At 54.1% G+C, this 17540-nt stretch overlaps 1 pseudogene; it reads right to left on the bottom strand.

Annotated features, from left to right (window-relative positions):
- Nucleotides 1-693: 693 nt before the first annotated feature.
- LOC128836072 (phospholipid transfer protein C2CD2L-like) lies at nt 694-15849 on the bottom strand (annotated as a pseudogene).
- Between the last annotated feature and the right edge of the window lie 1691 nt (nt 15850-17540).

Here is a 17540-nt window from a genome sequence, read left to right as displayed (position 1 = left end):
GCAGCCATCTTTCAATACTTACCTTAAGCAAATTTCTGCAGATCACTGTCTGGTTTCCATCCCCAGGGATGGGCTCAGGTGGCCGCGCCTTCTTTTGGTCTCCGCCACAGGCTGGCCATTCTCTCAGCTACACAATGTCATTAGGAACTGAGAAGAGAAAGTGAGAACACTTGTAAGATAGGTCAGAACTGATGCATGGAAGACCGACAGACAGACAGACATGTGTAACCTGGCTGCTGCTCATTGGATCTCCCTTCTCCATTCCCCTCCAGCCTACTAGGGCCTCAAATGCTCAGCACTTGTAGAGTACATACAGCCTCCCAGGTCTCTCCACTACCCCAGCCCGCGACACCCACGCCTGCACAGAAAGCTCTGGTCCTCTAAAGAAAGGGACGATTGTTCTCCAGTTTCATACTCAATGTGGTGCCCAGTCACTCAGGATCTCCAAGCTAGCAGTGTGAATTATAGGAACACAGCTCAGCTGTATTTGTTCACAAGTGACTGCCTTAAAACAAACCAAAACCCTTATGGAAGTAGCCACAACTACTCGTTCCAAACACACCCACATACCCTCTCCCCCCTCCCATTAGAAGAGCAGAAAAGCAGCATCACAGAACACGAGTGAAGTTAACGTGACCCACATGTCGGGCGCTAGAGGGAGGATGTCATCCCCCAGGCCCTGCTGAACATTGCTCATTCACCCTCACCTTTGTGATCCTTTAAGCTCCTGGTCTCCAGGCTCCTGTGGAGTCAGTTTCAGATTCCACATCCTCCCCTCAGGGTCTTGCTGAGATGACTGAGCGTGTTGTCTCATCCAGCTCCCGAGTAGCCCTCTGTCCTGAGAATGATGCTTCCAGCCGCTGAGATGGCTCAGTGGAGCTCTGAGTGTGGCCGCACATGCCTGCCATCACGGAGTACCCAAGCACGGTGGCCTCCAGAGATGCAGCATAACCAAGAGCAGGTGCCATTTCATCTTGGGCAACTGGTACCTGAAGAGGGTGAAAAGGTCAAACAGGAAAAAGCCAGGAGTTCAAGTTCACAAGTAACCTTTGTCTCCATTGGTCCCTCTCCTCCCCTCCTTAAAAAAGAGCTCAAGCCATTCCTACTCATTCTCCCACCTAGAGGAAAATGAGCTTCTGGGGACTGGATGGAGAGGAGGATGGAGAGTTATCTTTCAGCCACTAAACTGCCCCCTGAGAGAGGCATCAGGTGGGACTCCTGAGGCTCAGGATGGATGGGCTTTGTGCATGGTCTTAAGCATAGTGAAGACCCATGTTTTGATGCTCAGGCCTTCAAGTTTTGTCTCCTCAGAGGAGCCAGTGCCCCAGTGTGGTGCTAGGAGACGGTATGTTTGTATAGTTGCCATTATTTGGCGAGACGTATCTTAAGTGCATGGATCTCATAGCACAACATGGTTCTCCCCCTCCTCCTCCGTCCTCCAGCCAGGGGCATCTGGCAAAATCCCATCCCCCCTCTCTAAATTCTCCATGACGTGTCAGCTGGACACTGCATCATCTTCACTAACTTCCTATCCTACTGCTGTGACCTGTTGAACCCCCCAAAGGCAGCTGCATTTCAGTGATGGCAATGTGCTTTGAGATCCTTTGTGGGGTGATGCTACATGACTGCACATCATTATTCAGCACAAATAGATTCCTTCGTATATGAGGTCCCTGGCAGGACCAAGCATCATGACACCCATACCTGTATTAACCACTAGCAGCCCACAAGTTTGGGGGAGAGCTCCCCCATCACCAATCACCTTGGAAACTCCCGAGATGATCACTGTGCTGCGTTTTGTAGGGGTCTTCTTTGCAGGTTTGTTATTCATTTCAGTCAACTGTCTGATCGCTGTCTCAGCCACAGGATCCAAGCCATGGACATGTGACTGTCCCCTAAACACAAAAAAGGAAACTGTGACAGGTCCCCCCCGAGGTGCTACCTGGAACTGAGGTACAGCTAACTCCTCTGTCTCACCAATCTGGGTTTCCTCGAGCACTGTGACCTTGTGACAGTCCAAGCTTGCCCTCACACCAACATCCACAGGCAGGGCCCACACCCAGCTCTGTTCATGGATGTTCTGGCCAGCCATTGCATGAACCAAGAATAGAGCCAAATACCAGCCAAAATACCCCCAGCTCCCCCATTGCTGAACTGTCCTGCCCTGGTCAAAAGCCTGCCCAGTGTGAATGAATTACAATTACCCAGTTTGCCCCTCCCTCAATGTGGAGAGGAATATGCACAAAACCTTTGTTAACTGAGCTGAGATTTTTCCCAAACACTTCACTCAAACCACACTGTTTTAGGTAAGACACATAAAACAGATTTATTAACGACAAATAGATAGATTGTAAGTGATTATAAGTAATAGCAAACAGATCAAAGATAGTTACCTAAGAAATAAACAAAATCGCAGTCTAAGTCATATAGACTAGATAGCATTTGAATCAAGCTGTATCTCACACTGTTAGACAGTACAAACAGTCCATCAGGCTTCCATACACAGGCTAGAAATCCCTTTAGCTTGGGACCTGCACTTCCCCCAGTTCAGTCTTTGTTCCTCAGGTGTTTCCAGGTGTTCTCTTGTGTGGGGAGAGGGGCCCTGCAGTGATGTCACTTCCCCCTTATATAGTTTCTTCCATAGGGCGGGAACCCCTTTGTTCCCAGCTCAATTTGTGGAAAAATATAAGTACCAAAATGGAGTTCAGTATCATCTGATTTGGTCACCAACCCTTGTCTGCTCCTGATGAGTCATGGCAGCCATTGTCCATAGGCTGACTAAAGTGTCCAGAGATGAAGATACGCTCTTTCATGGTCCACTGTCTTTGCTGATGGGCCATTAGCACTGTCTAGCTTCTTCATTGTTGTACCTGAAAGGCCAGTGGTGGGTGTTTCCAACCTCACAACATCTTTCAGTAACACACACACAGCAAAACTTCATACACAATGACTGCACATACAATCCAACAGGATATTAATGTGAACAGATCCAGACTTTTAGAACGATACCTCCCAAGGCAAACTTTGTACAAAACACATCATAATTATATGACAGTGGTGAATATGGGGGTGCCAGGGTGTTGCTGAAACACCCCACAGACATGACTGCAGCGCTCCTGAGCAGAGATAATTCACCTCCAGACTGAGATGCATTACATGGAGAAACAGGCCCAGGAAGAAGAGTATCCACAGCCTTTCCTGCATCACTCTGGCGAAGGAAGTCTTGGAAGAGTCGACAGCTGAACTGCAAGACTTCAAAATTCAGAGTCTGAGCCACTCCTGGGCATCAAAGTTCCCTTAGCACTTTTTGTAAATTATTAGGAGTTTGGTTGCCTGTATCCTGGCACAAATGACTAACTCTGGTAATTCCACTTGGCCTCCCTAAATCCACCATGCAGTTCCAAATGGATATGAGATTCTGCTTCACTTCCTGTCCTAAATGGTCGTGAAGACTTGTTGTGTCCTGTTAAGCAGCTGGTGTGTTCTAACCCAGAGGTGAGAAGCAATCCCTGTGGATACAGCCCATGAAGCACTTTGGGATGAGATGCCTTACAGACATGCAAGATGATGACAAGGTGCTGGGAGATGTGGAAGGAAATAAGGGAGTAGAGGGTTGGGTTTTGAACTAACCCACTTGCCCCCTTACAGTAACTCAGGAAATTTGCTTCAATGATTCTGAAGAATGTGAGGTTTGGAATGTGGAACCGTATGGAACAGCAGCGGGTCCAGTGGGGCCATGAGTATGAGCCACATTTGGCCACTGCTGATGAGCCTCACCAACTCAATCCCCACCTTCTCACTGCGAGGGAGGAGGGAGCTCCTTTGCTCCAGATGAAGCTCTGTTTCCTGTGCACTTACAGCTGCTGCTGGGGGAGGTACTGCTGGGACAGCTGCTCTCTCTCCAAAAGCCTTTTCCTCGTCTTCTCTGTCACTTCCACCTTGCATGGGGACCTTGAAGGGCAATCTAGACTCAAAAGGGAAAGAGAGTCACAAAGTTAATATGAACAAGAGCCGGGCCTCAGCTGAGGTTGCCAGGAGCCATTGTTCTATTTACCAGGACAGTCCGATGCCAGGACAGTCCCCCTGAGCTCTGGGGAGGGCTAGGGCTGCGTTAGGACACCTGTCGTGCAGCTGCTGGAGAGTCAGCAGGAGACATTGGGTGAGGAATAGAGCCCCCCAGGGCAGGGGCCATTCAGGAGACCCAGCATGGGGGGAATCAGGCCTGGGATGCTCTGCAGCAGCTGCTGCCACACAGACCTTGGAGAGATGAACCACGAAACCCACACAAAGCTGGCCCCTGGCACACAGCTCTGTAGCACTGGGACCCCGTACACCTGAGCACAATTCAGCAGGGCCCTGGGCCAGCCCCACCCAATCACCCTCTCCCACTGCCACGCTCTGGCAGGCCAGGGCACAAACACACTGGGCTTCCCCCTTTGCACGGCCCAACAGGACGGCAGGGGCTTTGGCCAACACAGCTTCCCCAATAAGCGCCCTGACAGGACGAGGGGGGAGTCTGGTGCTAACCCTTGTGCACTGTCGCTGAGAGTCTCCAGGCCCATGTTGTGGAGACACAGAACACAAAAACAATTCTTGCCCAGGGAGCTTATGGGCTCAGCAGTGGACGCTGCTGGATCCGTGACCGAGTGGCAGGGGACACTGATCGGCAGCTGGCGTGGGAGTGGGGTAAGCCGGGCCCATTGCCACGCAGAGCTCCATTAGCTACGCGCTCACCCATGGGTCTGCACTCCCGCGAGGCACATTTGCTGCTGCTTGCAAATACAGGTGTGATAATGAAGGGAGAGGGGGGTAGCTCCCTTTGATGGACACCCAGCTAACCAATTATCTGTAAAATCCCTCTTGGTGGCTGTTCTCTACTTGCTTTACCTATAAAGGGTTAAAAAGTCCCCCCAGGAAACATAGGTGCCGACTATGTTTCCCATGGGGAAAAATTAGTGGGTGCTCTGCACCAACCAGCAGCCAAGCTCCCCGCCCTGCCTCCCCTCCCCAGCTCACCTCACCTCCACCTCCTCCCCTGAGAGCGCTGTGTCCCCCGCTTCTTCTCCCAGCACTTCCCGCTGCAAACCAGCTGTTTTGTGGCATAACAAGCTCTGGGAGGGAGTCGGGAGGAGCGGGAATGCAGTGCAGTCAGGGGAGGAGGAGGGGAAGAGGCGGGGCCAGGGTGGGAATTTGGGGAAGGGGTTGGAATAGGAGCAGGGAGGGGGCGGAGTTGGGGTGGGGACTTTGGGGCAGGGGTGGAGTCGGGGCGGGGCTGGGGCCAGAGGGGGGGTTGAGCACCCACCGGAGCCAGCAGAAGTTGGTACCTATGCCAGGAAAGAAAGAAAAAAAGTGGGCACCTGGCCAAAAGAGCCAATGGGAAGGCTAGATTTTTTTTTAAATTGGGAAAGAAAGTTTCCCTTTATCTGTTGTTCTCTGGGCTGGAGGGACACGAACAGCAATACTATAAGCAAAATGCTATGTAAGGTTTGAACCAGGTATGAAAAAGTATCTTCCATACCTAGAAGAAAATATCGGGATAGGGAATGTTTAGTTAGACACAATCAGGTTTATTTCTTATTTTGGCTTGTGGATCTCCTCTGTGCTAACCCCTGATGCTTTTGTTTGCTTGTAATCTTTAAGCTAAACCCCCAAGAAAGCTAGTTTGGAAGCTTAATTTTTGGAATTGCTCTTTTAAAATCTAGCAAAAGCCTAAGTTCCAGATGTAATTTTTCCTTTTTGTTTTTAATAAAATTTACCTTTTTTAAGCACAGGATTGGATTTTTGGTGTCCTAGGAGGTTTGTGCAAGTTGTTTGATTGGCTGATAGCCACAGCTGATTTCCTTTGTTTTCTTTCTCAGCTCTTCCCCATGGGGTGGATGAAAGGGCTTGAGGGTACCCCACAGGAAGGAATTCCCAAGTCTTCCTCCCTGGGTTCAAAGGGGTGTTTTTGCATTTGCGTGGTTGCAGCGTTTACCAAGCCAAGATCAGAGAAAAGCTGTAACCTTGGGAGTTTAATACAAGCCTGGAGTGGCCAGTATTCATTTTTAAAATCCTTGTGGGCTCCCACCTTCTGCACTCGGAGTGCCAGAGTGGGGATTCAGCTTTGACATGGTGGCAGAGCAGTGGGATAGTTTTGAACCAGAGGCACAGACCTCAGGATTTTAAAAGGACACATTTTTCCTTTTGGCTGCTTGAAAGCCAGGGAGTTTTTTTTCTCTTTCTTTTCTTTGCCGCCTGAGGGGGAACAGGCCCACAAAGGGATCACCCTGCAAAGCCAGGGAGTCCAACAAGCCATTTTTTTTTCTTTTCTATATTTGTGACAAGGAAATAGCTAGGCTAGAGTAGGGCAGCCCTGTGCATGAGGCTGAGGTCAGGCACTGAAACCCTAGAGAACCCAGTCTTCCCAAAGCAGCTCGCCACAGAGAAGACAGGCCCAGATCAAGCCCAGACACCCAGCCCAGAGAACAACAGATAAAGGGAAAGTTTCTTTCCCAATTTAAAAAAAATCTAGCCTTCCCATTGGCTCTTTTGGTCAGATGCCCACTTTTTTTTTTCTTTACCTGGGGGACTTTTTAACCCTTTACAGGTAAAGCAAATAGAGAACAGACCAAGAGGGATTTTACAGCTAACTGGCTGGCTGGGTGTCCATCAAAGGGAGCTCCCACCCCCGCCCCTCATTATCACAACAGGCTTGTCTGATAAAAAACACACTCTACCAGCAAAGACACAAGCCCTAATTTCAGCCCATCCGGCGAGGAACTTGCTTCTCCTGGAAGTGAATAAACAGCCTTTATATCCATGGGCTATAAGGGGTGGGCGCCTCTCTGCACCTTCAGATACACTGTTGCCGTCCACTGCTGAGCACGTAAACTCCCTGGGCGAAGAACGGTTACTTACCTTCTGTAACTGTTGTTCTTCGAGATGTGTTGTTCACGTCCATTACACATTAGGTGTGCGCGCGCCGCGTGCACGGACGTCGGAAACTTTTTCCCTTAGCGGCTCCCGTCGGGCCGGCGGGGCCCCCACCTTCCCGCCAGAGCGGCGCCCCGCTCCAGGGTATATATATCCCTGCCGACCCGACCCCTCCGGTTCCTTCTTGCCGGAGACTCCGACAGAGGGGAAGGAGGGTGGGAAGTGTAATGGACGTGAACAACACATCTCGAAGAACAACAGTTACAGAAGGTAAGTAACCGTTCTTTCTTCTTCGAGTGATTGTTCACGTCCATTACACATTAGGTGATTCCCAAGCTTACCATTGGAGGAGGGTAGGAGTCAAGGTACAACTGACTGTAACACAGCCCGGCCGACCATCGCGTCCTCTCTGGTCTGATGATGGATCGCGTAATGGGCTGTGAACGTGTGTATGGACGACCAGGTGGCTGCCTTACAGATCTCCTGGATCGGGACCTGCGCCAAGTAGGCCATTGAGGATGCTTGGGCTCTAGTCGAATGGGCCCAGATATCCGGGGCCGGAACATTGGCGAGCTCATAACAAGTGCGTATGCAATGCACAATCCATGCCGACAAGCGCTGTGTCGAGATAGGCAAGCCTTTCATACGTTCCGCAATCGCAATGAACAGCTGGGGTGTTCTGCGGAACGACCTGGTCCGCTCCAGGTAAAATGCCAACGCCCTTCGGACATCCAGGGTATGTAGGCTGCGGTGGTGAGGGTCCGTATGGGGTTTTGGGAAAAACACCGGGAGGCAAATGTCTTGCCCCATGTGAAACTGTGACACCACCTTTGGGAGGAATTTGGGGTGCGGCCTAAGTTGCACCTTATCTTTATGGAACACCGTATAGGATGGTTCCGACGAGAGGGCCCTCAATTCTGATACCCTTCTGGCCGACGTGATGGCCACGAGAAACGCCACCTTCCACGAGAGGTGCGTGAGGGAGCAAGTGGCCAGGGGCTCAAAGGGAGGACTCATGAGTCTATTTAGGACTAGGTTCAGAGACCACGTCGGAACCGGCGGGCGTGAGTAGGGAAACACCCTTTCCAGCCCCTTGAGGAATCTGGCCACTGTGGGGTTGGAGAACACTGACACTCCCAACTCTCCCGGATAGAAAGCCGAAATAGCGGCTAAGTGAACTCTAATAGAGGCGGGCGCAAGCCCTTGATTCTTGAGGTGCAGTAAATAGTCCAAGATGGACGGAACCGAGGCCTGTAAAGGCTGTATGCGTTGAGGCTCACACCAGTGGGAGAACCTTTTCCACTTCGCCAGGTATGTTGCCCTTGTAGAGGGCTTCCTACTATTAAGGAGGATTTGCTGAACCTGGTGAGAGCACCTGTGCTCTGCATCGTTCAGCCAGAGAGATACCATGCCGTGAGATGAAGCGAAGACAGGTTCGGGTGGAGTAGGCGACCTTTGTCTTGCGTGACTAGGTTGCGATGGAGGGGAAGGGTGATTGGATCGGCTACGGACAGTTCCAGCAGGGACGTGAACCAATGCTGGCGAGGCCAGGCCGGGGCAATAAGTATAATCGTTGCCCTGTCCCTGCGGGTCTTGAGAAGAACCTTGTGTATAAGTGGAAATGGAGGGAAGGCATATTTTAGGCTCCCTCCCCATGGGATCATGAAAGCATCCGCTAATGATCCCGGGCTGAGGTTCTGGAACGAGCAGAACTGAGGGCATTGGCTGTTGTCCCTGGTGGCGAATAGATCCACCCGGGGAAACCCCCACTTCCAGAAGATCGAATGCAGGACGTCTCCTCTCAGTGTCCATTCGTGCATTCGATAGGATCGGCTGAGGCGGTCTGCTAAGCCGTTCTGAATTCCCGGAAGATACGTCGCGATGAGGTGTATCGCATGGGCTATACAGAAGTTCCATAATTGGAGTGCCTCGCGACAGAGGGGAGAAGACCGGGACCCGCCCTGCTTGTTTATATAGAACATGGCGGTAGTGTTGTCCGTCAGGAAGGCTTTTAGGAAGGCGTGGAAGGTCTGGCAGGCGAGGCGAACCGCTCTTAGCTCCTTCAGATTGATGTGAAGCAGCTTGTCCTCTCCGGACCACAGCCCTTGGGTCCGCAGTTCCCCCAGGTGCGCCCCCCAGCCTATGTCTGATGCGTCTGTCACTAACGTCAGAGTGGGTTGTGGGGCAGCAAAGGGGATCCCTTCGCATACCTGCTGGCGATCGAGCCACCAGCGTAGTGAGCTGAGCACCTGGTTCGGGATCGTGACTACTTGATCCAATGGGTCTCTGTTGGGGCGATGCGTGTGGGCGAACCACAACTGTAAAGGCCGGAGTCTCAGCCGGGCATGTCTGACCACGTGCGTGCAAGCTGCCATATGCCCCAGAAGCTGCATGCAACACCTTGCCGTTGTCGTGGGAAATTTTTGGACCGAGCTTACGGCCCCGTGAATTGACATGAACCGTGCCTCTGGTAAACTCGCTCGCGCGGTTACCGAGTCCAGGGTAGCACCTATGAAGTCCAGCCTCTGTGTGGGGATTAACGTGGATTTCGGCACGTTGACCCGGAGGCCGAGCTTGTCGAACATCTGCAAGGCCAGCGTCACGTGAGATCGGACCTCGGCCTCCGACCTGCCCGCGAGTAGCCAATCGTCCAGGTACGGGAACACACGCATCCTTCTTTTTCGAAGGAAGGCTGCTACCACGGACATGCACTTTGTAAACACCCGTGGAGCTGACGCCAGGCCGAAGGGCAGGACAGTAAATTGGAAATGGCGCTGTCCGACAACGAAGCGCAGAAAACGCCTGTGGGCCGGATTGATTGCGATGTGAAAATAGGCATCTTTCATATCGAGGGCAGCATACCAATCCCCCGGATCCAGGGATGGGATAATAGTTCCAAGGGAGACCATACGGAAGCGCGCTTTGATCAGAAACCTGTTTAGATCGCGCAGGTCCAAGATAGGACGGAGGCCTCCTTTCGCCTTGGGGATCAGGAAGTATCTGGAATAGAATCCTTTTCCCCTTAGGTCCAGAGGGACCTCTTCTACTGCTCCTGCAGCGAGAAGGGTCTGTACCTCCTGTATGAGGAGTTGCTTGTGAGAAGGGTCCCTGAAGAGGGACGGGTAAGGGGGATGGTAGGAAGGGGGCGAGGAAAACTGGAGGGTATAGCCCGCCTTCACTGTGCGCAGGACCCAGCGGTCCGATGTTATGCGCGACCAGGCCCGGTAGAATTGGGACAGACGGTCCTTGAAACCCAAAGGAGGATCCGGTATATGAAGTGGTACGCTGTCCTCGGGCGCAGCTTCAAAAGCCTGGTTTATTTCCCGGCTGCGGCTTGCCCTGGCCGTGATTCTGGCCCTGGTTAGGCGTATTGTTACGTCTCCGCCTGTTATCCCTGCCTCGACGGCGGTAAGGCTCGTGTCGGGGCCGAGGGTGGTAATGCCTTTGCGGCGGTTGGGGTTTGAAGGGCTTACGCTGCGTTACCGGCGTGTGCATACCCAACGACTTAAGGGTCGCTCGTGAGTCCTTAAGGCTATGTAGCCTGGCGTCCGTCTGCTCGGAAAACAAGCCCGAACCTTCAAACGGGAGGTCCTGCAGCGTGGTCTGCACCTCCGGCGGGAGGCCTGAAGCCTGCAACCACGCCGAACGCCTCATCACGACTCCCGACGCGATTGTTCTAGCCGCAGCATCGGCTGAGTCCAGTGCGGCCTGTAAAGAGGTCTTGGCCACTGCCATTCCCTCGTCCACCAGGGCCGTGAACTCCGGCTACGCGTCCGGTGGGAGGGATTCCTTGAACTTGGCGACTGATGCCCAAGAGTTAAAATTATGCCTGTTTAGAATCGCCTGCTGATTGGCGATCCTCAGTTGCAGGCCCCCCGATGAATAGACTTTCCTCCCGAATAGGTCCAATCTCTTAGCTTCCTTGCCCTTGGGGGCAGGAGCTTGCTGGCCATGTCGCTCCCTTTCGTTGACCGCCGAGACCACCAGCGAACAGGGGGACGGATGTAGAAAGAGGAAGTCAAACCCTCTAGATGGGGTGAAGTATTTCCTCTCCACTCCCCTTGCAGTTGGCGCACTGGAGGCCGGTGTTTGCCACACCGTCTTATAGTTGGACTGTACTGTCCGTATAATCGGGAGAGCGACTCTGGAGGGGCCCTCTGGGCTCAGGATATCGACCATGGGGTCGTCCTGCTCTATGGTCTCCTCCGCTTGCAAGCCCAGATTGAGGGCTACCCGGCGAAGCAGGTCTTGGTGTGCCCGATGGTCAATCGGGGGAGGGCCGGACACCAGTGTGCCCGCTACCGCCTCATCTGGCGAGGAGGAAGAGGTCGGGGCCTTCTGCCCATCCTCATTGTCCTGCAATCCGGCATCAGCCAATTGCTCCTCTGCGGCCTGACCCGCCGCGTGGGATTGGGACGGTACCGTACTCGGTGCCGAGTCCACTCCTTCCCGCTCCGGTGGTCTAGAGACCGTTGCCTCCCTATACGATGGCGGACGGTGCCGCGGGGAGCGGGATCGGTACCGGGATGGCCCAGGTCTCGAGGCTCCCGATGGGGGCTCTTGTTGGTGGTAGGCCCAGGGTGTCCAGAATGGCCATTGGCTCGGCTGGCCCCATTGTGACTGACCGTAGTCCCTGCTGGCTTGTGACCTACGGGCATAGCCGCCGTATCGGTCTGAGTCAGTCCCCGAGACCACGGACGGTGACCTGGAAGGCCACGGTGGGGCCGTGGGACGGTGCCGGTCCGGTATTGGGGAGTAGCGCCTCCGCGACCAGGACCTGGAATGGCGCCTCGTCGACCTGGACCTGGAACGGTACCGGTGATCGCGGGACCGGGAACGGCTATGGCTGGTCGGCCTCGGGTAACGAGCCGCCGATGCTTCGTGGTGCCGACTCGTGCTTGGTTGCTGAGTCGGTGCCGGCCGTTTGTTGAAGCCCGACTGCTGCGGTGCTTCTTGCGCCGGGGGCAACCGGGAGTCCACCGAGGCGGAGCTCAACCGGGACCGGTCCCTGGAACGGTGCCGAGACGGCGACCGTGGTGGGCGCACCATCGCCGGCTTGCCTCTGCGCGGCAGCATAGGCGGGGCGCCTTCAGCGCGTGCCGGGGCCTCGACGGACAAGGCAATGAGGTCCTTAGCTGCCTCAAACGTGTCCGGAGTGGAGGGCTGTTCCACCAGTTCCTCCAGCCCTGCATCCTCGCTCAACGCGCTCATCCCGGGGCTCGACGGGCCCTTCGGCGCCGGAGCCACTACCGGGGTCCGTGATGAGGCCGTGTCGGCCTTAGGGGCACTCGAGGTCTTTACCGGTGCCGCCTTCTTGTGCGGGGAGCGGCCTCGGGCCTTAGGTTGGCCCTTCACTTTTGCCGGCGAAGACGATCGGCGTCGTGCACTTCCCCGCTGGGTCGGTGCCGCGGTCTTCGGGTGACCCGCCGGCGCCGGTTCCCGCACCGAAGCCGGGGCGCTCCGCACGGAGGCAGACGGTGCCGTCGAAGTGGAGGGCTGTAATGCCGTCTCCATGAGCAGCTGCTTAAGGCGAAAGTCCCTCTCTTTTTTAGTTCTGGGCTTAAAGGCCCTGCAGATTTTGCAGCGCTCCTTCTGGTGAGCCTCCCCCAGGCAACGAAGACACGAAGCGTGGGGGTTGCTCAATGGCATGGGCCTGCGGCACGTGGCACAGGCCTTAAAACCCTGGGCGTGTGGCATACCCCACCGCCCGGGGCCGGTGCCGGGGCTGAACAAACAACCCCAGCAGGAACTTTAAGTACTCTAATGAGCCGTTAACTACTGGTTAAACACTACACAACTAACTGATAACTGCTAGATAACTCTAATGTGCTAAGGGACACTCTCAGACGAGAGACAGAGTTGTTCCAACGCCGCCACGGACGGTAAGAAGGAATTGGAGGGGTCGGGTCAGCAGGGATATATATACCCTGGAGCGGGGCGCCGCTCTGGCGGGAAGGTGGGGGCCCCGCCGGCCCGACGGGAGCCGCTAAGGGAAAAAGTTTCCGACGTCCGTGCACGCGGCGCGCGCACACCTAATGTGTAATGGACGTGAACAATCACTCGAAGAAGAAGAATTGTTTTTGTGTTCTGTGTCTGTACAATGTCTAGCACCGCGGGGCCCTGATCCGGGACTGAGACCTCTGGGCACTGCTGAAATGCAAAGGAGAACAGCAGGGCTGGAGGATTTACAGGCTCCGTGAGAGGAGGGCTGGTTGGGTTGAGCCAGCAGTGAGTCCCCAGTAACACAGAGCTGCGCTAGTGATGGAAGATCTATTTTGTCTTCCCTACTTAGCACAGTTCACAACTTAGCACTGACCAGCTGCAGGGATCCTGGCGGGCCCTGGTATGGTTTTAGCAGAATTTTCAATGTTCGGGAAAAGCGAGATATGTGCAATAGGCAACGTAGTTCCATCTGGGCACCAGCCAGCTCCTGTGCCCCAGAGAGCTCTCACAGCTCACACTGAACCAGGGACAAAGGGGGACAGGAGGTTGGAAGAGAAGGTGCCCAGGGTCATTTCCCAGCTCTTCCACAGATGCTCTGTGTGGCCTCGGGCAAGTCCCTTATCCCCTCTGAGCCGCAGTTCCCTGTCTGTACAGTGGGGGCAGCAGCCAGGCCCTGCCCCACAGGGAGCAGTTAGAATAAATGCAATCGAGGTTGGGCTGTGCTCGGATGCCAGGGGGATGAGGGCCAGGATGGTGCCTAAGACAGACCAAAAGCAAGGGGGAGCTACAGAACTGGTGGTGAGAGGGGTTTGGCCTTTGGCTCTGGGTGCCTGGGCTGTCAGACCCCAGCCAGCCACTGGCATTGCCAGACCTCCCTGATCTCTGGTGCTGCTGCTCTCCCTGCTTCTAGGAGTCACTGCCTCCCCCTGGGCCGAGACTCCCGCAGCAATCATCTCCTGGGGCTGCCATGGCACTGAGCGGCTAGCAAGGCCTGAGACTCAGTTGGGCGGGGGGTGGGAGGGGTGCTATGAAAGCAGCTTCCGTGTCGTTGCTGCAGTGGGAGGGGAAGCAGAGATGGGGCCATTTTACATCACACGGCCAAGGCACCCGGCAGCCTGGGCAGGTGCAAACAGCTGCCCGCGTGGGCTGGGAGCTGGGGGTAGGGAGAGTTCAGGAACCCCCGTTCTGCGCTGTCACAAGGAGGAGTAGCAGGGATGGAACTGATTCTCCCACTCGGGGATCCGGAGACCCCCTGGCTCCAGCTGCATGGACGCGGGGAGGGGCTCTGGCCTATGGTCAGCAGGAGCTGGGACTAGACGAGCCCCAGTCAAGTCCGGCGGGGACGGAGACGAGGAGGAGGGTTTGGCGGGGCTGGTGGCAAGGCACGGGAAGGTGGCACAGGCTGGTAGATGAGGCATTGGGCTGGGACTCAGGAGAGCTGTGTTCAGTTTCCAGCTCTGCTGTAAGTCTTCTGTGTGAGATCAGGTGAGTCCCTGTCGCTCTGGGTCTCTGCAAACTAGGGAGAGCAGGTCCCTGCTCCGTGTTTGGGTTGAGAGGCTAAATATAACACTCATGTGCTCAGCCACTGCCATGATGGGGCCAGGTCAGTGTCCAGACAAGGAGGTAGCTGGTGGCCAACATGGGCCATGTGGGGGTGATGAAAGGCAAATGGGAAGAAGCATGAGAGGTCAGGGAGTTGGAGAGTTGTGGGAATCACCCTCTTGTGAAATCAACCACCCCCAGATGGTGCAGGTCCCTCGCAGGCCTGGGGGTGCTGATCCGGGCTTTGCGCGCTACCCCGAGCGCTGATCCTGGCTCATTCCCAGGCAGCTGGGAGTGTGAGTGGTGGAGCTGCCGGCTCTGGGAATCTCCCTTCCCAGCATGAGATTGTCTCGGGGGGAAGCCCACCCCAGGAGCTGGCATTTGTTGGCCTCTTCCACTGAGTGCTGGAGTCTCTGCCGCTCCAGATCTGGGGGAAGCGCCAGCTGTGAATTGGGAGCCAGAGCCGGGTTTGGATCTGAATCTGCCGGCACTGTGGAGCGTTCCGATGTGGGGAGCTAGCTCCCACCCGCGCCAGATCACAAAGTGCCACTTCAGAGCCTGGCAGGCAACTGGCTGGCAGCGCCCTGTGTGGAGCTGCAGCTTGGTCCTCCAGAGCCGGGTGCTGCTCCTCCTCTCTGCTGGCCAGCTGGCCGCAGCTCCTCAGCACCTGCCTGCTCAGCCCCACTTTAGCGCTCCTGCCTCCCGCATCTCCTCCCTGGCTGCACCTCGCCCCCTGTACCTGGCACGTCAGTACCCAGCGGTTTCTATTGCCTGGCGTAACCCTGCTGCTTGTGTGCATTTCCTCTATAAGCCATTGTTTGGCTTTTTTACTGTTGTACCTGAAAGGCTGTTTTGAACCTCACAACGTGTTTCAGGAACACAGACGTAGCTGAACTTCATAACTTCACATACAATGATTGCACATACAATCCAATGAGTCATTAATGTCTAGCAGATAAAGACTTTTAGAATGATGCCGTACATACTTTGTACAAAACATATCCTAATGACATGACAGTGGCGAATATTAGGGTGCTTGGGTGTAGGGGAAAAATGACAAGTTTCATTGTGTTTAGGCACTTCGCCATTTTGTTTGTAAGGAGTTGTTGTTTGTTCACCATGTCGGTGACCTTCTTCTTGAGACAATTGCCGCCTTTTTCTTTCTAAGGCAGGAAAGAGCAAGGGTCACATGGCCTGTGTTCTGCCTAGTAACAGCAGAGCATAAAAGACTGCTGCACCCGAGAGGAGAGGCTGTCCTTCCTGGAGGCAGCGCAGTACGTGTCCTAGACAAGACTTGGAGGGATCTACAGAAGACCAAAGAAGAAGAGCCAAACTCCATAGTTCCACCTATCAGTTCCTGATTGATTCCTAGCTTACCTGTATCCTGAACTCCTGTGTCCTCACCTTGCTGTCCTGATGCATTCCATCCTTGATGTCCTCTGTCGTGGCCATTTCTCTGAACCTGGTATAGTATGTTGTGTACCTCTGTACCTTACCTGTAGCAAATTCCCCGTTGTCCTTATAGGTTTGGGACCTTGACTTTATGTCAGTTTGTTGTGCCAACCTGTACCTGTATGCCCTTTGTGTATTGTTTTGCTGGGGGGTCCTATAAGTTACTATTTCCTGTTTGAGTCACTGTTTAATAAACCAGTTTGCTTTATAGTTAATCTTGTCCTTAGTTTTCTCTCTGTTGATAGATGCGGTTTGGGGGAGGGAGGCTGCTGGGTGGGGACTCTGAGGTGTGGAACCTAGAGCACATCCAGTTAGCCATAGGCAAGATCTGAGTTCCTGGTTAACAAGGGTGTCACACCCACACGTTCCTCCCACACTATTAAGCCCCCAGTAAGACTGGCTGCTTTAGCCCCCATGTTGCAGTTCCTCTTTGGAGACCTACCCGGTGAGATCTGCTCCCTCTTTGGTCCGGTTTCACACAGAGCTGCCCTGCCCTCCCCAGATAGTCACTCCTGTTGCCAGGTGAATGGCCTTCTGGGGGGAAGCTTTCTGACATCTCTCCCATGGGCAGCTCCTTTCCATGCTAACCTTCCTGTTTGTGTCTAATCTCTGCAGGGCATACGACGAGGCCAAGAAACTTAAGTTCTTAGATTGCGTCAGCACCTTCAGCAGAGCTGTCCTCACTAGGAGTCCAGAGAGAAACCTGGAAGGTTTTATCAGCAAAGCCCTCCTTGTGGAGAAGATAAAGGTGAGTAAAACATACACTGGGGCTGTGTTACCTAGCGGGTTTAGTGATTGGCCAGGAAATCTCTGCAGATTTGTCAAACTTCAGCTGCCAATCATTGGATCATGTTAGACGTTTGTCTGTTAGACTGAAGAGCCCATTATCAAGTATTTGCTCCCCATGTAGGTACTTACAGATTGTGATCAAGTCACCCTGTAACCTTCTCTTCGTTAAGCTGAACTGATTGAGCTCCTTGAGTCTCTCTCTATCAGGCATGTTTCCCAATCCTCCAATCACTCTTGTGGCTCTTCTCTGACCCCTCTCCAATTTATCAACATTCTCCTTGAATTGTGGGCACCGGACCTGGACACAGGATCCAGCAGCGGTCGCACCAGTGCCAAATACAGAGGGAAAATAACCTCTCTAGCAACTGGAGTTTGCCCTGTTTCTACATCCCAGGATGACATTAGCCCTTTTGGCCCCAGCGTCGCACTGGGCGCTCATGGGCAGCTGATTACCATGGCTGCCAAGTCTTTTCCAGAGTCACTGCTTCCCAGGTTAGAGCCCCCCATGCTGTGAGTGTGGCCTGCATTCTTTGTTCCTAAACATATAATTATATGGAAATGTAGATTGTTCCCTTGCACCCAGCTTCCCAAGTCACCGGGTCGCTCTGTATACACCAGTCTCCCTGCCCAGAGCCCCAACACTCCGCAGTCAGTGTCCACCAGGGAACTAGCAACAAATCTGCTCCGTAGATTTGGAAAGTCTTTGCTCTCCGGCACTGCAGAAAGCTTTCCAGAGCTCACTTCCCTTCCCTGAACGTGGGACAGCGTGGGCTGGTGGGTGGTCCAGTGGGCTGGGGCTCAGCACACCTGGGTTCTACTCCCAGTTCTGCAGTGAGACCTTGGGCAAGTCACGTCCCCTTCTGTGCCTCAGTTTCCCTTCCATGCCTTGTCTCGTCTAGTTA

The sequence above is a fragment of the Malaclemys terrapin genome, chromosome 4 (genome assembly GCF_027887155.1).
Source record: "Malaclemys terrapin pileata isolate rMalTer1 chromosome 4, rMalTer1.hap1, whole genome shotgun sequence".
Classification (NCBI taxonomy): domain Eukaryota; kingdom Metazoa; phylum Chordata; order Testudines; family Emydidae; genus Malaclemys; species Malaclemys terrapin.
Note: the sequence above shows the minus strand (reverse complement) of the source record. Positions and strands in the feature narration are given on the sequence as shown.